The following is a 24,943-nucleotide window of genomic DNA, read 5'->3' on the forward strand; positions in this document are numbered from 1 at the left end:
AACTAGCTCCCACAGGCTATACCTAAAAGACCCAGCACAGCCAATTAAGTATTAAAAAAAAGGAAAGAAAGAAAGAAACAGGCAGAGGCACCCTCATCTCCATACACAGTAAATCCAAGACTGAATACAGTTCCAACTTAGGAATCTCTGTCACCCACTGTGCGCCTAAAAAGTCACCAGAAATCGCACTATTTTGACTACATATCCTCCTTTTCTTTCCTCTGATATTTTTTATGAATACACTAAGCTCTCACTCATAGATAATTCCTTCTAATACTAAAAGAAGTTTAAAAGCAACCTCTAAATCCTTCGGGATGTCTCTTTTACACTGGACATGATAACTGAAGATCCTGGGAAATGTACCATCATAAAATATAATGTTTAGTACCAAACCATCCTTTGGTCCAGGGTGAATTACTACTTTGATCTTAAGAAGCTCAGTAAAAAGAACTTATAATAAGGACTGGAAAGTGTAATAGATAACTTTATTTAAAGAAGGCTATTGCCCTTACCGAAGTGAACCAGATACTTGTCGGAGTTAATCCAAACGAGTTCTGAAAATATAAATCAGGAACATGTGGGAGCAATCTTTCTGGAACAGTTACTGCTACTGATTCTAAAGAATAATTTTGAGGAAGGGGCTACTCCCTTGGGTCCTGCCCCAAAATGGCTTTATCAGAAGATTGATAACCTTCCCAGAAATTAGATTGCTCACCTGAATCTTTACTACATCATCAATTTCCTTTTCATTAAACTGAGCATGTTATTCAATAAGGATGCTCCTGGCATTCTAGTGGATAATTCTTCGTATCTGTCCAGTACATTATACAAACAGTTAAGGATTCCTGGCTCTCAGGCACTAAATGCTAAATATGCTATATGCCAATAAAAAATAACATCCCCAACCCCTTTGAGAACCATTTTTGGTATGTAACCAAAAAAATAAATTTTTTCATTTGAAAAATTAAAATAGAATTGAAATTTTTCCCTGCCTTCATCTCAGTTTCTAAACAATTATAGCAGACTCAGAAGGTCTATAGAAAACTTGGCCAGTTTGCCACAGATGCCACAAGAAAATATCTTTTTAAAACATGGTTTTATTCTTGAGTTACAATTATTTTGTAAGATTGTTATATCATTACTCTCTAGAATGTGAATTCATATGAATGAATACTTTTCCACAAAAATATTACATTACAAATAAATCGGTTTTAACATCTCATTCCCAGAGAGAACAGTTTTTAAATCCATCAAAAACACTGTTATTCCAGAGGCAGATGACCTGTCATGAAATCTATTTTCACTCAGTCTAATGGCATTTTCAAAGCATTCTTGTAGGTAGAACCTGTACTTAACATCACAGTAAAATAATTCATCTAAAACCAGTGAAACTCTAGAAATTCACAGTGAGGGGACTGTATAGATGTTTGTAAAAGTTTCACAAAAGCGTTAATCCCAGCACTGATCTCTTATGTCGAGATGTCAAATGACTAAACGTGATAAATGCACCAGATAATTTGTTAATAATTGTTCCTCACCAAGCTGAGAATGGACAGTATTAAGAATTTTTCAAAGAGAAAGGCAGAGAGAACCGTAAATCCCAAGCAGTTGGACATGGAAATCAGACAGTGGAATTCATTTCACAGAACTTTCTAATACCTTACCTCAAAAAATTCCAAAGAGTTCATCTCTGCTTTCCCCAGGGCAGAATCCATCATTTCAAATCAGATTTAGGAAGCAACAGGAAGAAACACTTCATTTTCCTTAAAACAATGCACCTAGCGTGCCCACTGGCAATTTCATTCATAGGAGTGGCCAGAACCGAAGTCTTAAGAGGATCTGGAGTCCTAATGTGGTGGGGAGAAGCTGCAGGTCCACTCCTGAAGCTCTTGCTGCTCCTCTTCCCCCGAAGTTCTAGAAATGAAATACTGAGTGGGACTCAGGCAGGCCACTATGGAGACTTCTGTCCAGCTATGAACTGAGAGCTGCCACTGCCTTTCATCAAGACTTATCACAGTTGAGGCATCCGAAGTGAAAAAACAATCATGAACCAGTGTCCCTGAGGCTGAGGCAGCCGTGGCCACGCCCCTGTCAAGCACAGGATGCAATCGCCCCATCCTCCCCTCACTTCCTTCCTTTGCTTTTCCATGGGAGAATTCCAAAGAACGAGCTCTGTGGGTATACACACACACACACACATACACTCGCGCACACAGTGGCCTGATGTCAATAAGCTGTTATCACAGAGAGGGGGGTTTTCTGTTTGACTTACTCAGAAAAGAGTGGCCACTATATGGGGAAGTCTAATTTACTGTTATCATTAATCAGATACAGCCTTCATTTAAGTTACTGAAATAGGCTCACAGCATCCTAGCCAATCCAGAATGGAGTCTGTGGATTTGTGATTTCAAACACACACTAAACAAGCACTAAAACTTTTTCATATATCAAACTGCTTTCACAAAAACCCCTAAATGTGGTTATCAATCCAGAGGTTATTTTCAGACCTTACTTCTAAAGCAAAAATAGATACAGTTACCAATTTAGCTGGTGCTGCTATCTTACTCTAGGAAGCAGTTGTGGTGGGAGACTCTCTAGTCAGATGTGTTGTTCTTCAGTGGAGAAATGGGCTTCATAAAACTGTGCACACTGGGCTGTTGTCGCAACTTTGAAGTACTGGCTGAATTGGGTGAATGCAATCAAAGGCTACAAGACCATCTCTTTCCAGCAAAACTTCCAGGAAAGCAAGATGAGATGCCTCATTTGTCACATGCTTTGCTGTGAAGTGGGACAGACTAGATTTAAGCTCCATGCTACATTTGGTGGCTGTAATTTCCTTTCCATTGAGACTTAGTTTGCCATGAAGCTTCAGAACTTGGACTGTTTCTGGAATAGAATGAGTGACCACAGCAAGCTTGGTATTCCAGAACCGCCATCACCCTGCCCACCCTCTACTGGACATGCAAACCCAGTCACATCTTAAGGCAAAGCATTGTGGATTTCTGGGTGTGTCCTAGCAAACAACAATAATAGCAAGCAGGTATGGAATGCCTACTCTGTACCAGGAACCATAGTAAATGCTTTAAAAAATAGTCTCTAATGAATGCTCTAAACCATGCTTTAAAACTGAGGTCAGTGGTGTTATTAGGTCCATTTTACAGATGAGGAAGGGCCTTCCTGGTGGCTCTGATGGTAAAGAATCTGCCTGCAAAGCAGGAGACCCAGGTTCAATCTCTGGGTCAGGGAAGACCCCTGGAAAAGGGAATGGCTAACCACTTCAGTATTCTTGCCTGGAGAATTCCATGGACAAAGAATACTGACGGGCTACAGTCCATGGGGTTGAAAAGAGCTGGACACAACTGAAGTGACTAACTCTTCACTTTTCACAGATGAGGAAACGGAGACTCACAGAGGAAGTGATAATAGCCAGGATTAAAGTCAGATCTGAACAGACCCAAACCCAAGCTCTTTTACAATATACCGCCTCCCTCAAATAACACTGTGAAAATGCCAGTGTCCTCACTGATTAATAGGTGGCCATCAGGCCCAAGGCAGCCTCCGTCACCATTAGAAGATTAGAAAAAGTAAGCTAGAAAAGATGAGTATGTTTCCTATTGTTGGCATGAAAGATGGCTACAGCCTATGAATAAGTCTTCTCAACAATGTCAGCACTTTTGTTTTCACCCCAAGTCTGTTTAACCCTTACCTCCGCTCACTCTCAGGTCCCTGGACCCACCTGATGCTCCCATCACTCTGGCCCTCTAAGCCATTATTCCTTGCCTTCCCAATATTGTAACATTTTCCAGATATGCCACTTTAGCTGAACTCTAGGTTCTGGTCCATCCATGTGTCACTGACATTCATGGGTGACAGGCTATTTTCCTATGTAAAGGAAATCTTCTTCCTCACAGCACAAGACTTTGTCATAATGGAATATAGATCTCCTCAAGTTGATCAAGAAAGAAATTTACAGAGTGGAGCCAGGGAGATAAGATGACTGTTACAGCTTAGCCTTAAGGCCATCACATATACCCTTTCATAGCCAGTACCTCTTTACTCACAGTAATCTACTGTAATAAGACGATACAACCAAAGGGAAATAGTGTTAGACCTTGAAAGTTACATATGCCCTTCTTTCCTCTAAATCACACCTTTGAAGAAAACACCAAAAAAAAAAAAAAAAAAATCAACAGCAACAAATAAAATGGTAAAGCACATTAATGTCAATTTTGTATCCATATAATACCTTAGCTTTTTTGCCTGTTATGTTATCATCTGGCACCAGCACTGGGAAACATATGTGAACAAGGCAAACATAGCTCCTGCTCTTTCTTGCAGAGCTTCTATTTTAGAAAGAGAGAGAAACATAAAATAACAAACATAAATTCTTTAGTTGTTATTATGATACACGCTACTAAGGCAAAAGAGAAGGTGGTAAGGAAATGGCTGAGCTGGGGACACGACCCAGGTCAGAGAATAAGAGAAAGCTTCTTCAAGGAGTTGGTGTGTGGACTAAATCCTGAAGGATGACTAGGAATGGGGGAGGGGATGGAAGAGAAGAGAGAGCTCTTTCCAGATAGCCAAGAGCTGTGGAGAAGCCATCAGATGGGAAGCAACATGACCTTTTCTTTTTCTGCAATTTGTTTATTCATTTATTTTCTCCTTTTTTTTCCCCCAAGCTTTAAACTTTTTATTTTGTATTGGGGTATAGCCGGTTAATAACGCTGTGGTAGTTTCAGGTGAGCAGCAAAGGGACTCAGCCATACACATATGCGAGCTTAGTCGCTCAGTTGTGTCCGACTCTTTGGGACCCCATGGACTATAGCCAACCAGGCTCCTCTGTCCATAGGGATTCTCCAGGCAAGAATACTGGAGTGGGTTGATGTGCCCTCCTCCAGGGGATTTTCCCAACTCAAGGATCGAACCCAGGTCTCCCGCATTGCAGGCAGATTCTTTACCATCTGAGCCACCAGGAAAGCCCCAGACATTCATATATATGTATCCATTTCCCCCTGCAAACCCTCCTCCCACCAGGCTGGCACATAACATTGAGCAGAGTTCCATGTGCTATACAATAGGTCCTTGTTGGCTATCCATTTTAAATATAGCAGTGTGGACATGAACTTCCCAAAGTCCCTATCCCTCCCCACCCCTACCCTAGCAACCATAAGTTCATTTCAAAGTCCGTGAGTCTCTTTCTGTTTTGTAAGATACTTTCTAGATACCACATATAAGGGATGTCACATGATATTTCTCCTTCTTTGTCTGACTTACCTCACTCAGTATGACAGTCTCTAGGTCCATCCAACAACATGACCTTTTCAAAGACTGAAGGAAGACCAGTGTGACTGGAGCACATAGTGGGGGAAAGATGAGGCCATGGAAAGATAACAGACTGGACATTTTCAGCATCAGTGTATAGGGAGAGAAAAGGAAGCTTAAGAATAAGGGAATGCAAACTGTCCCTTTTGCCTTTCCTAAGCTCTCGTTCTGAAAGGCCAATTGATGATCACAGTTCTCAGCATTCTAAGCAAGGCTGCTGTGGGTGGAACTGTGATTTGTGGCTGCTGAATGAATTAATCACATAAATTAAATAAAGTGATTAAAGACATTACTTAACTAAAGTAGCTTACTTCCCCAAAGTTCACAGAATATAATGGCACTCTACTCCAGTACTTTTGCCTGGAAAATCCCATGGATGGAGGAGCCTGGTAGGCTGCAATCCGTGGGGTCGCTAAGAGTCAGACACGACTTCGCTTTCACTTTTCACTTTCATGCATTGGAGAAGGAAATGGCAACCCACTCCAGTGTTCTTGCCTAGAGAATCCCAGGGACCGGGGGGGGGGGGGGGGTGGGGGGGGGGTTGGTGGCTGCCGTCTATGGGGTCACACAGAGTCGGACACGACTGAAGTGACTTAGCATAGCATAGCATAGAGAAGAGCAAAACACAATTCTCAGATTATAATACAAATTGGCAATGGAAAAATTCAACAGTGTCTCTGCCAGCTATCTTTATGCTGACACCAAAGCACAAAACAGAATCCAGGTTAGCACATCAGGAAGCAACAACCCTTTTCCTGAAAAGCCCATTATGATTTTCCTTTGTGTTTATGCCTTTTGCATGCCTGAGTCTGACATCACTCATATGCATTATTGAAGTCTTGCAGCAAGTGTCTGCTATCTGCTACAGTTTGAACTGCCTGCTTTCTCTTCAACATTGTGTTCATAAAGCAGCCAGATGAATGCTCATTTCATCATCACTCTGTTTTCAGATTCCCAAAATCTTCCAATGGAAATACATATTGGCTTGTGTATAAATCAGAAAGCTTTTGAAAATAAATTTTAAAGTGAGACAGCTGCTAAAAGATCAGGGGGAGAACCCTCAAATCTAAACTCAAGGAGACACATGTATATGAAACATGTTTTCATATATATATATTTTTAATTTAGCTTAGAAAGTGGTAGCAATCAAATACAATAAAAATAATAATGGCTATCATCTACTATCTATTAAGAAACTTCTATGTGCCAGGCACACACTCCCTCATTTTATCCTCAAAATAATCTTCTGGAATTGTCACTACAATCCCTATTTCACAAATTAAATGGGGGAGAGACAGATTGAATTACTTGCTGTTACTTACATAGCAAGAAACCAGCTGAATTTCAAAGCTAGGGTTTACATGACATCAAAGCTTATCCACACATTCTGCACTGCTATATAATTCCCAGCAATAACTACCTACCACTCACCAGTGCCAAGAACTGTGCTGATATTTCAGAATCATTAACTGATAGAGTTCTCCCAGCAATTCTGAGAGGTGTTGCTATCCTTAATACAAGGAAACAGTTTGGAGAGGTGGAGTAATTTGATCAAGGGCACACATGGCAAGGTTGAAAAGCTCAAAGGAAGATTTTCCAATAACCTGCATAATTTCACATCCGCAACATTCCTGGGTTACTCACAGTCCAGTAAAGATAAGTATGGGCCTGTTACTTCCTTATGGTTTTGCAGTTTTACCTGGGAAATTATCATTACACTTAGGAAAAGAGTACAGTTCCCAAAGAACTGATTTTCTTATCCTAAATGAATAAGGAAATCTCATTATCAATGCCCATTCAAGTCAAAATACCAGGATTCTGATTCTCTGCTTTCATAAACAAGAATAAATGACCCTTACTTTTCTGACAAATACATACACACAGTATAATGTGCCTAAAACTCTGAAAGGCATAAACAAATAAGCGTTTCTTTTTTTAAAAAAAAAAGTCATTTCCACTAATGAACTAAAGATACAGCTATAGTGGAATCTCTTTTATTTGACTGATGTGTATTTTAGAGCTCTAAGAATATACTATTTTTCCATATGGGTTAATTTGGTAATAACACCTAAAAATGTAGTATTTTTCCTTATCAATACATTTTGTATTAAGTTCAGATTAATGTAAAGACAAGTGTTTTTAAAAAAAATATTAACATATTATATACAATTATATACAATCCCACAAGCCTCATTCAATTCATAATAACCAGTTAATTACATGCTTACTGGATTCTGTTGCTATGCTAGTTCTTATTCCAAATAAAATTGTATTATTATAAAGCAAGGTGAATTAAAGAATAGATTTTAGGCATGAAAGCTCTGAAAATAAAATGAAAAAGATGCACAATTATTACAATAGAGAAGGATGCAGAATTATTATATTTGTGTGTATTCTGTGTTTCTGTCTAAAAATGAGAACATAACGCTTTTTCAATAAGGCTTTGTTAATGCTTGCGATTGGAGGAGGGAGTGGCAATCCACTCCAGTATTCTTGCCTGGAGAATCCCATGGACAGAGAAGCCTGGTGGGCTACAGTCCATGGGGTCACACAGGGTTGGACACGACTAAGCAACTAACACACACACACACACACACACGCACACACACACGCTTGAGATAGCAATCAATACGATAACATCCTGGAGATCCTCTGCTGCAAGCACCTATAGAGAGACTCCAATATATTCACATTAGTGGACATTTCAGAATTGGCATTTTAATATACCACCTCAGTGTATGATAATGTAGACTCTAACACAGAGATTTCTAAAAACCCTGACAGAGTACAACTCAAATTCCATTGTGTACTAGAATCACCTGGTGAGGCTCATGTTTAAACTTTAGACTAAATTTCACAGAGCAAATCAGAGAAATTCTGATTCAGTGGACATAAGGATCTTAGGAGTCCTCGTTGTTACACAATTACCCGAGCTAACTCTGGTACCAGTGGTCCTTAAACCACACTGACCTATAATCTCAAGATCTAATAGACCGAATATGTGTATATGTATGTGAGGTATACATGTATGTAAATGTCACATTTGATTTTGTGAATTTGTTTTAGTAGAAAACTCAAAAAGAAACATGCTTCTTTGTACCTTTGCAGTGTTCCCTACCCTAACAATCTTCATGTTAATTATTTCCAATCCATCTTAAGAGGAAAACTATATAATAAGAAGACAAACAAGTACAGGGAAAATGAAGAGATAGGAAGGGACACTAACATGAGAAAAAAAAGTGTCTGTCTGTATTCAAATCTAGAACAGTGTTCCTCAAAATATGGGCCATGGGTCAGCACTGGGTCATAAGCTGGCTGTTAATGACCTGAGAAAAGTACAGAAATCACACATGAGCCTTCACAAGCTTTTACATAAATTTGTCAAGAGTAATTTTAAGTCTGTTCAATACAATAATAAAAATGTGGGCTTATATTTTGTGGATCTTATTTTTTACTCCATTTCATTCTTCTAGTAGCTTATTTTTATTCTAATTTACAAATGATCAGTGTCTGTGATAGATCTGACTAACCACAGGTAATCTGAGAAACTCTGGTAAACTCTAGATGGAAGAATCGGTCATGTTTGGGAGCCTCCTACCCCAGGGTTTGATAAAAAAAAGTGGCTTTCTATAACACCATTTCCAAAGGTTAGGGGCCAGAAACAATTTATTGACTGAATGTCTGAACTAACATCTTTAACTTTTCATAATAACTCACTCTGAGTCTGTCAGCAATGCACCAATCTATCTGTTACATTGAACTGACCGTCTTTTCTTTTAGCTCGTACCACCTCTTAGAATGATATTTTAGTAAAATTTCCTAGAAGTTTACTTTCAGGAACAAAAAGCAGTCTTTGTTTCACTCACGGTAAATGTGTATCTTTCAACTTGCAAAGAAACCCTTGAATTTTAATATTGGATAATTCAGTGATGAACTTTTATCACCACATCTACTGTATAGATATTATATCTGTGAATCTTTGTTGACATGAAACTATTGTTTCAGGCTGTTCTCAAGAAAGCAGCCTGGTCCTCTTAGCATTGGGTCCCTATCAGCTATCTAATGATATCTAAACAGCTATCTAATTGCTATTTTTGGCTATGACAACAATAATAAGAAGCACAAAATATCAGCACATTATTTCAGTCATAGATATTTACATAGACACAGATCTCATTTTGCAGTTTTCCTGTCTCCTAGTAAAATCTGAATAATTCTCTTATTGAAGACCCACATTCTAAACAGAACTGAACCTAAACGCTAGGCACATTCCTACAGTTTCTGTTTCAGGTCAGTATATCCCTTCATGCCCCACTGAGTTGCTACTTTTGCTCTACGAGTGTTGCCAAAAATAACTTTTCCTCTTTCCAGTTAAATATGGTATTTATAAAAGGTGGGAATGGAGAATTTGGGAGCATGAATCTGTACACACAACAGACAAACTCACAATAATAGCAATTGCACTCCTAGCTGTCAAGATCTCTAGCCAGGAAGAGTGAAAAATTAAGGTTTTTTTTTTTTTTCCTCTAAATTAATTATGCTCCCTTTTTAAAAGAGAATAAAGACATCTTTAAATATCTAAGTTTGTTCTGTGTTGCTTAGAAGTTATGTCACACACTAAATTTGTTATTTCTGTTTTCTTAACATTTTTAATCCATTTTAAGACGTTTTTTCATTTAGTGAGTTTATATGACTAAGAACTTTCTGACAGCTTGAAGGCAGCACAGAAAAGCACTGGTTCTGCTGCCAAAACGGATGCCTGTTAGCTGTGGGACACTGGCCCAATGAGCAACCTTCCGCAAACTTCAGCTCACTCATGCCCATTTATAAAATGGGGATAATAACAATGTACAACCAGCACAATTTTGAGAGGATGGTAAAGCTATAAAAAGCAAGGAGACAGTGTGCCTGGCACAGAGTACTCACTCACTATTGGCAAACTCTCAGATTCAAGTGTTGCCTTTACTCTCAATAGAGAAGACGCTAAATCACTGGATTATTTGAAGAAGTTTTCAGAATTTTATTTTGGTGACAAATATGAATATTAAGTAGATTAATGACAATCACTAGGAAAGCAGTTGGCTAGATGAACTAACTTCAGAAGTCACTTGGAGCCAGTTTACCTAACATGACTCAACCAGGCTTCAATTTAGTACTTTCATTAAAATTCAAGTAACAATGTTGGAGAAAAAGAATTGCCTTTTACTAAAGAAATTAAAATTATGTCAATTCCTTTTATTGTACTACATACATTTGCTTCAGCTTCGGCAATCTGTTTGGGAAAGCAGAGTAGATAAAACTAAAATAAAACTAAAATCACAAGACATATTTGTAAAAGTAGATGGCATTCATCCAAAATGCCCTTCCTGGAACAAACTGTAACAACTTGATTCACTGCCGCCCTTTCCTACCAAACTATATTTAAGGACCTGCAAGCATTTCCATTATGAACAGCTATCATCAGGATTTGTCATTTTACCTTCTAATCTGTTTTGGAGTTTATGTATAAACATTGTAAATAACAATCTCTTTTCAAAAAGCTTTTGTTTTTTAAATTTAACAACTTCCTTCAGTAAAGAATCCTTTCAGTACAGCACTGAAGAATTCCTTCAGTACAAGGTGGGGGATACCATAAATAACAGAAAATTACAGATTATTTTGTATATGAAAGAAATGTTTTAATAAGCAAAATAAGATGTATGGTCAAGAAGTATGTGGCATCAGAGATTATATAAATTCAGTGGTCATTGTCTCATGAACTGCAATAATTTGAAACTAGAAAAGTGTCCAAAAAGATGAAGAGGGAAATAATGACACAGCTATTATATAGAATATTATGTAGTTATTACACTATGTTCCCAAATAATTTTTAATGACATGGGAAGCATTCATAATATATTACTAATATGTGGGAAAATGTACTGCAGAGTTATATGTATGTGAAAGTCACTCATTGTGTCCAACTCTTTGCGACCCATGGACTATATAGTCCATGGAATTCTCCAGGCCAGAATACTGGAGTGGGTAGCCTTTCCCTTCTCCAGGGTATCTTTCCAACTCAAGGATTGAAACCAGGTTTCCCACACTGCAGGCAGATTCTTTACCAGCTGAGCCACAAGGGAAGCCCAAGAATACTGGAGTGGGTAGCCTATCCCTATCCAAAGGATCTTCCCAACAGAGGAATCGAACCAGGGTCTCCTGCATTGCAGGAGGATTCTTTACCAATTGAGCTATGCAGGAAGCCCAGAGATATATGCATAATATGAGCTTAATTGACCTTAAACATACACATGAAATTTATAAAAATAAAGTTGTAAAAGGAATATTCAAAATATTCAGAGTAGTTATTGTCTGGCAGGAAGACTTAAGGGGCTACCCAGATGGCTCAATGGTAAAGAACCCACCTGTCAATGCAGGAGAAACAGGAGACTCGAGGTAGATTCCTGGATTGGGAAGATTCCCTAGAGGAGGAAATGGCAATCCACTCCAGTATTCTTGCTAGAGAACCCCATGGACAGAGGAGCCTAGCAGGCTATATAGTACATGGAGTCGCAAAGAGTCACACAGGACCGAGCACACACACATGCATGCAGGCAGACTTAAATGTCCTTGTATTCTTCCATATTTTCTAACTTTTCAGAAGGAACTTGCATTACTTTAATGATTAGAAAAGAGAGGCTTCAATCTGGCCTAATGTGACAGAGAAATACAGAAACAGTAATAAATTTAAAAATGAAGTTTCCCTTACAAATCTATCTATCCTGACACTTGAAGATACTACTTATAGCATGAATTTATTAAGTACTCATTCAAAAGGAGTTGTCATTTATCAAATGGAGTTGGCCAAAAATAGTGACCTTGTAGCTAACCCACATTATCCATAAACCTTGTCTCAAGATACCAAAAACCACAAGTATCATCCATCACAAAAACACCTTCAGGAGAAAAAACACAAATTCAAGATGTATCTGATAAAGGAACTGTAAAAAAAAAAAAAAATCGAAGCAAAAGATGTCACATGAAAACTAGTTTGACTCTGAGTTTAAAATTATATTTAAAACTCCAAGTACTGCATATTCAACAACTCAAAGAAAAATTTGCTCCGAATGGAATTATGACATCAATTTAAATCAAACATAAATATACTCAAAGAATTCAGATTCCCAGGCTATTTCAGTGCCTCTCTACCTTCTACTGTAAACACAGAGGTGTGCGCACACATATACATATAAACATATAACCCAACAGAAAAATCATAGTAAAATCAATAAACATTCATGACCATAGATATTTCCAGTTTCTCTTTTAAAAAAAAAAAAACCTTGAATGAATTTTATTGAAAAAGCAAGTTTTACATTTTTCATCAAGATTACATTTTTTTTTAATTTATATGGTCCATTATATGTCAGCTATTATGCAAAGTATTTTCACTTGAGCTCTATTTTTCAATATGTCCTCTTTCACCAATGTTAGAAAATCTGGTCCATGTGGATACACTGTCATACTCAATCCACTCTATCAGTCTGTGTTCTTTGAGATAAAAACACAGAAGATACTTTCTTAATCATCATATTCCAAGAATTATCCAGCACTGGGATACATCCAATATACATTTTTTATTAAATGAATAAGAACTGATTCTCTATCCCAGATAACCACAATAGTGTGATCACTCATCTAGAGCCAAACATCCCAGAATGTGAAGTCAAGTGGGCCTTAGGAAGCACCACTACAAACAAAGCTAGTGGAGGTGATGGAATTCCAGTTGAGCTATTTCAAATCCTAAAAGATGAGGCTGTAAAAGTCTTGCACTCAATATGTCAGCAAATTTAGAAAACTCAGCAGTGGCCACAGGACTGGAAAAGGTCAGTTTTCATTCCAATCCCAAAGAAAGGCAATGCCAAAGAACGTTCAAACTACCACACAATTGCACTCATCTCACATGCTAGAAAAGTGATGCTCAAAATTCTCCAAGCTAGTCTTCCACAGTACATGAACCAGGAACTTGAAGATGTTCAAGATGGATTTAGAAAAGGCAGAGGAACCAGATATCAAATTACCAACATCCATTGGATCATAGAAAAAGCAAAAGAATTCCAGAAAAACATCTACTTCTGCTTTATTGCTACACCAAAGCCTTTGACTGTGTGGATCACAACAAACTGTGGAAAATTCTTCAGGAGATGGGAATACCAGACCACCTTACCTTCCTCCTGAGAAATCTGTATGCAGGTCAAGAAGCAACAGTTAGAACCAGACATGGAACAACAGACTGGTTTCAAATCGGGAAAGGAGGATGCCACGGCTGTATATTGTCACCCTACTTATTTAACTTATATGCAGAGTATACCATGCGAAATGCCAGGCTGGATGAGGCACAAGATGGAATCAAGATTGCCAGGAGAAATATGGTATGCAGATATGCAGACGACACCACCCTTACAGCAGAAAGCAAAGAGGAACTAAAGGGGCTCTTGATGAAAGTGAAAGAGGGAAGTGAAAAAGCTGGCTGAAAACTCACCATTCGGAAAACTAAGATCATGGCATCCAGTCCCATCACTTCATGGCAAATAGATGGGAAAACAATGGAAACACTGACAGACTTTATTTTCTTGGGCTCCAAAATCACTGCAGATGGTGACTGCAGCCATGAAATTAAAAAACGCTTGCTCCTTGGAAGGAAAACTATGACAAATCTAGACAGCATATTAAAAAGCAGGGACATTATTTTGCCAACAAAGGTCTGTCTACTCAAAGCTGTGGTTTTTCCAATAGTCGTGTATGGATGTGAGAGGTGGACCATAAAGAAGGCTGAGCACTGAAGAATTGATGGTATTAATCTGTGGTGTTGGAGAAGACTCTTGAGAGTCCCTTGGACTGCAAGGAGATCAAAACAGTCAATCCTAAAGGAAATCAGTCCTGAATATTCATTGGTAGGACTAATGTTGAAGCTGAAGCTCCAATACCTGGCCACCTGATGTGAAGAGCTGACTCCTTAGAAAAGACCCTGATGCTGGGAAAGATTAAAGGCAGGAGGAGAAGGTGATGACAGAGGATGAGATGGTTGGATGGCATCACTGACTCAACGGACATAAGTTTGAACAAGCCCAGGGAGATGGTGAAGGACAGGGAAGCCTTGCATGCTGCAGTGCGTGGGGTTGCAAAGAGTCGGACACAACTGAGCAACTGAACTGAACTCTATCCAAGTTTCTTTATTTCCCTCAGACTTTGCTTTAAACATCATAAGTATGAAACATTTTATAACTTTTTATTGTTTTTGTTAGTGGCTCAGTCATGTCTGACTCTTTTCAACCCCATGGACTATAGCCAGACTCCTCTGTCCATTGGACTTTTCAGGCAAGAATACTGGAATGGGTTGCCATTTCCTTATCCAGGGGACCTTCCCAACCAGGGATGGAACCTGAGTCTCCTGCATTGCAGGTGGATTCTTTACCACCTAAGCCACCAGGAAAACCTCACTTTATAACTTATTGGTCTCCAAATATATGTATTTTGGAGCAACCAGTAAAAATTTGAAGAGATACTAAGAGTTGAACAGACAGAAAGCAACATCTAAATAATCTCCTTATACTGACTGACAAGTAAATAAGAATAATCTGACAACAAAATATAAATTCTAATAGTTTCTCATCTTTAGGGGAAAGCATAAGTTACAAACTCTATAAAAACTACTATTTGGGGATTTCCCTGATGGTTCAGTGGTGAAGAATCTGCCTGCCAATGCAGGAGACACAGGTTGGATCCCTGATCCAGAAAGATCCCACATGCCTCGAAACAATTAAGCCCATGAGTCACAACTACTGAACCTATGGTCTAGAACCCAGGAGTTACAAGTACTGAAGCCCACACACCTAAAGCCCCTGCTCCACAACAAGAAAAAGCATGGCAATGGGAAGCCCGTGTACAACCAGAGAGGAACCTCCACTTTCTGCAACTAGAAAAAAACCCTCATAGTAATGAAGAGCCAGCAGAGCCAAAAATAAATAAAACTATATTAAAAGACTACTCTTTGAAGATGCCAAAATTTCATAAGCAGATCAAGGAAGTTTTAATAACATTACCCTCTAAATAAAATAGAAACTAAGTTAGTTGAAGCTATACATTCAGTAGCTTGGACATTCAGTGCTAAAACACTGAATATATAATCAAGACCTTAAAGAGAGAGGAGAGTCTCAAATACAACCTAAGAGGAAACATATTATGGCTACTTTTAGTTTTTTATGTGCTTAAGTTTATATATTTGGAAGAATTATATTCCTGATTTACGGTGCTAAAAATTATCCTTGTCTAAATTCTTCTAAATGGCATAAGAACAGTTAATTCACAAATGAGGAAAAGCTTCCATTTTACAAACTGATCATGCAATAACAACTGTAACATCTGAAATGGCTTAGAATAAGCTTTTCTCCCCACTTCTTGCCAGCAGATTAAGTCAATGTGGCTAAATTAAAAGTAGAAAATGTGAACCAAATAAATAAGCAAAATACAAAAGAGAAAATAGAAAAGAAAATGAAATTTTTTCTCTTGGCAAGAGTCTATTCGGATGCATTCTCACACAGCATTTATACAGGTCTCTGAAAACCAGCTTCCATTGCTAATTTTGTGTTTGGATTACTTTTCTACTCATTACTCTGAGAGCAGCAAAGTCAAAATATTCCTCCTCTTTGGGGCTATGGGTCAGTGAGACTGCCATAAGTAAAGCAGAACAGTTAAGAGCCCAATGTCAGGAGTCAGCCTGCTGGGTTTAAATCTGGACTCTACCATGTCACCTTTTGGTAATTTTGGCTAAGTTGCCGTAAGTCCCATTGGTGGTGGTGATGATGGTTTAGTCACTAAGTTGTGTCCAACTCTTGCGACCCCATGGACTATAGTCCACCAGGCTTCTCTGTCCATCAAACCCAGGTTTCCTGAATTTCAGATGGATACTTTACCATAAATCCCATTGCATAAAATCAAAATAGTATAGTATGATACAGATAATAGATATAGCATGCTGAATACACACACACATATTTGTTTTCATTTATGAAAAAATATACAGATAAAAAAACAAAGCCACCACAAATAGTTACCTACAGAGACAGTGAAGGGATAAAATATAACACTGCTCTTCAAACACTTTCTTACACAGTTTTACCATTGGCCTAAATGGTACAATTTGAATATTTTTTTAAAAGCTGCACCCATTAGAACACATACATTTTTTAAACACATGAGCTCACAACAATATTAAAATATGCATAGTTCAGTTCAGTTCAGTCGCTCAGTCGTGTCCGACTCTTTGCGACCCCATGAATCACAGCACGCCAGGCCTCCCTGTCCATCACCAACTCCCAGAGTTCACTTAGACTCACGTCCATCGAGTCCGTGATGCCATCCAGCCATCTCATCCTCTGTCGTCCCTTCTCCATCCTGCCCCCAATCCCTCCCAGCATCAGAGTCTTTTCCAATGAGTCAACTCTTCGCATGAGGTGGCCAAAGTACTGGAGTTTCAGCTTTAGCATCATTCCTTCCAAAGAAATCCCAGGGCTGATCTCCTTCAGAATGGACTGGTTGGATCTCCTTGCATAGCCACTCACCAAAAAGAAGTAAACCTCTTAATCACAACTGAAAATAACTAGGCCACTAATGTCATGCATTTTTAAAATAGTCATTGAAATCAAAGAATTAAGCATTTACCTTGACATTTTCAGTACGAACTGTATTTCAGAGTAACAAAGATGCTGAAGCTGATGGGGGAACATGCATCTTACATAAGCATCCCAGGAAATAAATGTGGAAGGAATAAAATTATTAGAAAATACACAATTTTCTAACACCTAAGAAACAAACCTAAGCAAAAATATTATGTGATATATCAATGGGAAACTTTCTAATGAGGACATTAAGGTGTCATAATCTGAACCCTCAAATCAACCTTAGCATCAGGAAGAATGGGAAAACCAGATGTTAAGGATTTAATGTATCTTTTGATTGAATGAAATGTGGAGTATTATAGCACCACTAATGACTGAAATCAATGCTAGTCAAGACCTTTGCATAAACTTCAAATTTACAAGAAATATGGGAGATCGTTGAGCAAGTTAAAAGGTACTGCTGTTGTTTTCCAGTTGCTAAGTCATGACCAACCTTTCGTGACCCAATAGACTGCAGCACACCAGGCTCCTCTGTCCTTCATTATCTCACGCAGTTTGCTCAAACTCATGTCCACTGAGTCGGTCATGCCATCCAACCACCTCTCCTGTTGCCCCCTTCTTCTCCTGCCCTCAATCTTTCCCAGAATCAGGGTCTTTTCCAATGAGCTGGCTCTTCACATCAGGTGGCCAAAGTATTGGCACTTCAGCATCAGTCCTTCCAATGAAGATTCAGGGTTGGTTTTCTTCAGGATTGATTGTTTTGATCTCCTTGCAGTCCAAGACACTCTCAAAAGCCTCCTCCAACACCACAATTTGAAAGCATCAGTTCTTCGGTGATCAGCCTTTTTTATGGTCCAACTATCACATCGGTACATGGCTACTGGAAAAACCATATCTTTGACTACAGGACTTTTGTCAGCAAAGTGGTATCTCTGCTTTTGAATATACTGCCTAGATTTTCATTGCTTTCCTTCCAAGGAGCAAGAGTCTTTTAATTTCAAGGCTGAAGTCACTGTCCACAGTGATTTCTTGGAGCTCAAGAAAATAAAATCTGTCACTGATTCCACTTTTTCCCTTCCTATTTGCCATGAAGTTATGGAACAAAATGCCATGATCTTAGTTTTTTGAACATTTAGTTTTAAGCCAAATTTTTCACTCTCTTCTTTTACCCTCATCAAGAGGCTCTTTAGTTCCACTTCACTTTCTGCCATTAGAGTGGTATCATCTGCATATTTGAGGCTGTTGCTATTTCTCCTAGCAATCTTATTCCAGCCTGTGACTTATCCAGTCAGGCATTTCCCATGATGTACTCTGCATAGATGTTTAAATAAGCATGGTGACAATGTACAGCTTTGTCAAACTCCTTGCCCAAGTCTGAACCAGTAAATGTGAATACACATTTAGTTGGGGGAGTCAGAATGCAATGACAACAAGTAGTATAGCTAGTGTGAGATTGGTTAGGAGGGCTAATATTAGGTTTATTATTCTTTTTCGGATGAGACTGAAACTAACTGATTGGAAGTCAGTTATCCTGCTGCTGCTGCTGCTAAGTCACTTCAGTTGTGTCCGACTCTGTGTGACCCCACAGACAGCAGCCCACCAGGCTCCCCCGTCCCTGGGATTCTCCAGGCAAGAACACTGGAGTGGGTTGCCATTTCCTTCTCCAATGCATGAAAGCGAAAAGTGAAAGTGAAGTCGCTCAGTCATGTCTGACTCTTAGCGACCTCATGGACTGCAGCCTACCAGGCTCCCCAGTCCATGGGATTTTCCAGGCAAGAGCACTGGAGTGGGGTGCCATTGCCTTTTCAAGAATATGAGCTTCATCAATAAATAGATACATAGAGGAAAAGTCATACTACGTCTACAAAATGTCAATATCAAGAGGCAGCTTCAAAGCCAAAGTGGTGGTTGGAGGTGAAATGGAATTTTAGTTGGTGGAAGAAGCAGACAATTAGGAAAGTAGATCCAATAATGACGTGGAGGCCATGGAAACCTGTGGCTATGAAGAAGGTTGAGCCATAAACTCCATCTGAGATGGTAAAAGGAGCTTCATAGTATTCTGAGGCTTGTAATAATGTGAAATATACACCTAGCGCAATAGTAATAAACAGGGCTTGTAACATGTGGTTCCATGTCTGGTTCTGTTGCTTCTTGATCCACATACAGGTTTCTCAGCAGACAGTTAAAGTGGTTTAGTACTCACATCTCTTTAAGAATGTTCCACAGTTTGTTGTGATCCACACAGTCAAAGGCTTTAGCATAGCTGGTGAAGATGTTCTTCTGCAATTCCCTTGCTGTCTCTATCATCCAACAAGTGTTGGCAATTTGATCTCTGGTTCCTCTGCCTCTTTGAAACTCAGCTTGTACCTCTGGAAGTTCTCAATTCACATACTGCTGAAACCAGACTTTGCTAATGGGCTCTATGTGTCTGATGGATCACACTTTGAGCACTCAAGCCTCTTACCACTCTGCCTCAGCCTTTACTTGCTATTTGCACAAAGACTCAAGATCAGAGAGATGAGAAAAATGAAAATCTTCTCAGGTCTTTGCTGGGTATAACACAGTCCTGTATATGTGTGTCCCTAGATATATCATCTAGAATATACCAAGGTTTTTCAAAGTCCTGCATATTATTCTTTTTCATTTTTTTAGCCAGCCGTTTGCATGCCCTAGCAGTATCCCCAACTCAGGCAGTTATGTTAAACAGTTACCAGTGATTGCTGTGTGTGCTTAGTTGCTCAGTCATGTCTGCTCTTTATGACACCACGAACTGTAGCCCACCAGGCCCCTCTGTGCACAGGAATTCTCCAGGCAAGAATATTGGAGTGGGTTGCCATGCCCTCCTGCCAGGGATCTTTCTAACCCAGGGATCGAACCCAGGTCTCACACATTGCAGGCAGATTCTTTACTGTCTGAGCCACTAGGGAAGCTCAGTGATTATTTTTTGACAAATATCTTAGAGATATCGTGATTTGCTCTGAGTAAGCTCTGAGCTAGGTCAAATAAAGAGAAGTTCCATGAATTGGGCCTTTCCAGAGAGCAGCCAGATACATCAAGCAGTGGCAATTCTCTAAGTATGAGGCTTTGCAGGGAGCTGGGAACCCATTCTGCTCATGTTTGTAGCTGTCAAGCTGTTGGTTTTCTAAGTCACCTTGGTCATAAAGCTTTTGGTTTTCAAAGCTACTGTGCAGCTCGGCCTAGGGAGTTAGAAATAAGGTAAGTTACAACATTGGGAAGCCAAAACCTGTTATTCTAGTTGAAATGCAACCTGTTTCTTGAACAAATGCTCCTCTTGTACTTCAAAACATTCAGCTGATTTTCAGAATGCTGGAAAAGTTAATTTTGAAAATTCTCTCCAATGTTCTCATTATATTTTTGAGAACACTTCTGAAGATCCTTACTCTACCATTCAGAACTGCTTCTCCTCACAAGGATCCCTTGAATATTACATTAAGTTATTCCTATTGGCCTTCTCAGTTCAACGAGTTTTCACTTTCAGGAAGCATATATGTTTAAAGCATGATCCTTAGGAAACTAAAAAGTCCTTTATAGACAACGCTCTTTGACTGCAGACTTCACTGATAATAACACATGGTTATCATGTCACTGATTGTAAAGATCACTCATCACAAACTCATCCCTCCTAATGAAAAAACAATTAAGTACAACATGTCCTTCTGACCATGGGGGCTATGACAGCAGTTGCTATTAAATTTTTATCTTCATTTCATAATGCTTCTGCACCTTTGTTGTTAACAAGTTATGAATCCATATAGCAAACAAGGTAAATGTCCATACACAATGTCCACTAAAAATGAATCAACACTGGAATTTTCAAGGTGTTCACTAGCTTATCATGGTATAAGGGACTACCAAGGGACAGATTCCAGTCTATTAATAGGCAGAAAATATTTCTTATGTCAAAATTAGTAAAAGTAGAAGAGAAATTCTGGGAAGTCAGGAAGCAGACACTTACCTCCGACCAGGAGGGCAAGAGTTTCCCAGAAACCAGACTCAGATGGGGTTGGACGCGTCATTAGTATGGCAATATCCTTACACTAAAGCTCTCTGTAAACCATGATTTGGAAGCTTAGTGTGATATTAAAAGGTGAACTTTCCTAAACTGCCAAGAGTGTACCATCTAATACAGAGAATGGCTGGCATTAATTTTTTAACTAGTTTAAAATGAAATAAAATTAAACATAACCTTAAACAAAACAAAATAATGAAGTTCCTTAAGAGTTAAGATTAAAAAGAGGTAAATGAATGAACCAGTATTCCCCTTTATGGTTAGGAGCAAACTTGCTTTAGGATCTTAAATAATCCTTCTAAAGCTCAAATCCTCGGATCCTTAAGGGTAGATTTTTGAAGATACTGAAATCCATAATAGAAAGTAAACTTTGTATGTATGTATACATTTTATTTTTCCCTGTAAAGAGGGCCCACAGCATTCATCACACTCTCAAAGGATTAATTATAAGTGCCACAACAGTAAATGTATCATAAATTGCACCTCAGTTCAGTTCAGGCACTCAGTCATGTCCGACTCTTTGTGACCCCATAAATGGCAGCACGCCAGGCCTCCCTGTCCATCACCAACTCCCAGAGTTCACTCAGACTCACCTCCATCAAGTCAGTGATGCCATCCAGCCATCTCATCATCTGTCGTCCCCTTCTCCTCCTGCCCCCAATCCCTCCCAGCGTCAGAGTCTTTTCCAATGAGTCAACTCTTCGCATGAGGTGGCCAAAGTACTGGAGTTTCAGCTTTAGCATCATTCCTTCCAAAGAAATCCCAGGGCTGATCTCCTTTAGAATGGACTGGTTGGATCTCCTTGCAGTCCAAGGGACTCTCAAGAGTCTTCTCCAACACCACAATTCAAAAGCATCAATTTTTCAGCGTTCAGCTTCCTTCAGGGTCCAACTCACATCCATACATGACCACAGGAAAAATCATAGCCTTGACTAGACGGACCTTTGTTGGCAAAGTAATGTGTCTGCTTTTGAATATGCTATCTAGGTTGGTCATAACTTTCCTTCCAAGGAGTAAGCGTCTTTTAATTTCATGGCTGCAATCACCATCTGCAGTGATTTTGGAGCCCCCCCCCCCGCAAAATAAAGTCTGACACTGTTTCCACTGTTTCCCCATCTATTTCCCATGAAGTGATGAGACCAGATGCCATGATCTTCATTTTCTGAATGTTGAGCTTTAAGCCAACTTTTTCACTCTCCTCTTTCACCTTCATCAAGAGGTTTTTTAGTTCCTCTTCACTTTCTGCCATAAGGGTGGTGTCATCTGCATATCTGAGGTTATTGATATTTCTCCCTGCAATCTTGATTCCAGCTTGTGCTTCATCCAGTCCAGTATTTCTCATGATGTACTCTGCATAAAAGTTAAATAAGCAGGGTGACAATATACAGCCTTGACGTACTCCTTTTCCTATTTGGAACCAGTCTGTTGTTCCATGTCCAGTTCTAACTGTTGCTTCCTGACCTGCATACAAATTTCTCAAGAGGCAGGTCAGGTGATCTGGTATTCCCATCTCTTTCAGAATTTTCCACAGTTTATTGTGATCCACACAGACAAAAGCTTTGGCATAGTCAATAAAGCAGAAATAGATGTTTTTCTGGAACTCTCTTGCTTTTTCAATGACCCAGAGGATGTTGGCAATGTGGTCTCTGGTTCCTCTGCCTGTCATGGTGGAGAGGTCTGACAGAATGTGGTCCACTGGAGAAGGGAATGGCAAACCACTTCAGTATTGTTGCCTTGAGAACCCCATGAACAGTATGAAATTGCACCTAGCACCGTATTAAAACGATTATACACTGCAGCCAAGTGGGATTTATCTCAGGGATGCAAAAGTGGCTAATATGCAAATTTCAATCAATGAAATACACCATATTAAAAAAAATGAAAAGAGGAAAGCCATCTGATTATCTCAATGGATGCAGTAAAAACATATGTGGAACAATCTAACATTCTTATGATAAACATACTTAACAATTTAGGAATAGAAGGGCATTTACGAAAAACACACAGCTAACATCATATGCACTGGTGAAAGACTGAAAACCTTCTCCTTAAGATCAGGAATAAGATAAGGACATCTGATATTGCCACTTCTATTCAATATTGTACTGAAAGTTCTAGACACAGAATTAGGCAAGAAAGAGAAATAAAAGACATCTAAATTGAAAAAGAAATAAAACTATTCATGGTAACATGTTCTTATATAGAAAATCCTAAAGAATCCACAAGAAAAATACTAGAGCTAATAAATTAAGCAAAGTTAAAAGAATGAAAAAATTAAGTTTTATTTCTACATGCTAGCAAGAAACATCCAAAAAATAAGAAAGCAATTCCATTTACAAGAGCATCCAAAAGGATAAATTATCTAAGAATAAGTTTACGCAAGCAGGTGAAAGACTTACGTGTACACTGAAATATATATAACATTGCTTAAAGAATTTAAAGAAGACATACAGATTATATGCAGTAACTATCAAAAGTCCAATTGATTTTTCTTAAATAAATGAGAAGACTGATTTCAAATTCATTTAGAATTTCAAAGGGCCCAGAACAGTCAAAACAATCTAGAAAAAAGATCAAAGTTGGAGACTTTGTACTTCTTAGTTGATCAGATCAGATCAGATCAGTCGCTCAGTCGTGTCCGACTCTTTGAGACCCCATGAATCACAGCACGCCGGGCCTCCCTGTCCATCACCAACTCTTGGAGTTCACTCAGACTCATGTCCATCGAGTCAGTGATGCCATCCAACCATCTCATCCTCTATTGTCCCCTTCTCTTCTTGCCCCCAGTCCCTCCCAGCATCAGCGTCTTTTCCAATGAGTCAACTCTTCACATGAGGTGGCCAAAGTACTGGAGTTTCAGCTTTAGCATCATTCCTTCCAAAGAACACCCAGGACTGATCTCCTTCAGAATGTACTGGTTGGATCTCCTTGCAGTCCAAGGGACTCTCAAGAGTCTTCTCCAACACCACAGTTCAAAAGCATCAATTCTTCAGTGCTCAGCCTTCTTCACAGTCCAACTCTCACATCCATACATGACCACAGGAAAAACCATAGCCTTGACTAGACGAACCTTTGTTGGCAAAGTAATGTCTCTGCTTTTGAATATGTTATCTAGGTTGGTCATAACTTTCCTTCCAAGGAATATGTGTCTTTTAATTTCATGGCTGCAGTCACCATCTGCAGTGATTTTGGAGCCCAGAAAAATAAAGTCTGACACTGTTTCCACTGTTTCCCCATCTATTTCCCATGAAGTGATGGGACCGGATGCCATGATCTTCGTTTTCTTAATGTTGAGCTTTAAGCCAACTTTTTCACTCTCCACTTTCACCTTCATCAAGAGGCTTTTTTACTACAAAGCTACAGTAATCAAAACAGCATGGTACTGGCATAAGGATAGATATTACAGATGAATAGAACATAACTGAGAGTACAGAAATAAGCCCATACATTTATGGTAAATTGATTTTTAATAAGATACTTAAGGACTTCCCTGTAGCTCAAATGGTAAAGAATCTGCCTGCAACGTAGGAGACCAGGGTTCGATCTCTGGGTCAGGAAGATCCTTTGGAGAAGGGAATGACAATTCACTCCAGTATTCTTGCCTGGAGAATTCCATGGACAGAGAAGCCCAGCAGGCTACAGTTCGTGGGATCACAAAGAATAGGACACAACTGAGCAACTAACACACACAAGGATACTTAAGACTATATAATGGGGAAAGAACAGTCTCTTCGACAAATGTTTCTGAGATAGACAGATATCCATATATAAAAGAATGATAAAGCTAAAACTAATAAGCACTGTGCAGGGCCATCAAGACGGATAGGTCACAGTGAATAGTTCTGGCAATATGTGGTCCATGGGAGGAGAAAACAGCAACCCACTCCAGTATTCTTGAATGGAGGACCCCATGAACAGAATGAAAAGGCAAAAG

At 39.1% G+C, this 24,943-nt stretch overlaps 1 protein-coding gene across 3 annotated transcripts in view; it reads right to left on the minus strand.

Annotated features, from left to right (window-relative positions):
* HECW2 (HECT, C2 and WW domain containing E3 ubiquitin protein ligase 2) overlaps nucleotides 1-24,943 on the minus strand; it is a 449,303-nt gene that overhangs the window by 188,611 nt on the left and 235,749 nt on the right. The window contains exon 1 of one of the 3 annotated variants that reach the window (XM_070769682.1): nucleotides 1,665-2,045. The exons of the other annotated variants lie outside the window; for them this stretch is intronic. The gene's annotated coding sequence lies outside the window, so the exon portion shown is untranslated. Of the gene's footprint in view, nucleotides 1-1,664; nucleotides 2,046-24,943 lie in introns of those variants that run through there. 3 annotated transcript variants of the gene reach the window in all.

This window comes from Bos indicus, chromosome 2 (genome assembly GCF_029378745.1).
Source record: "Bos indicus isolate NIAB-ARS_2022 breed Sahiwal x Tharparkar chromosome 2, NIAB-ARS_B.indTharparkar_mat_pri_1.0, whole genome shotgun sequence".
Classification (NCBI taxonomy): Eukaryota; Metazoa; Chordata; class Mammalia; order Artiodactyla; family Bovidae; genus Bos; species Bos indicus.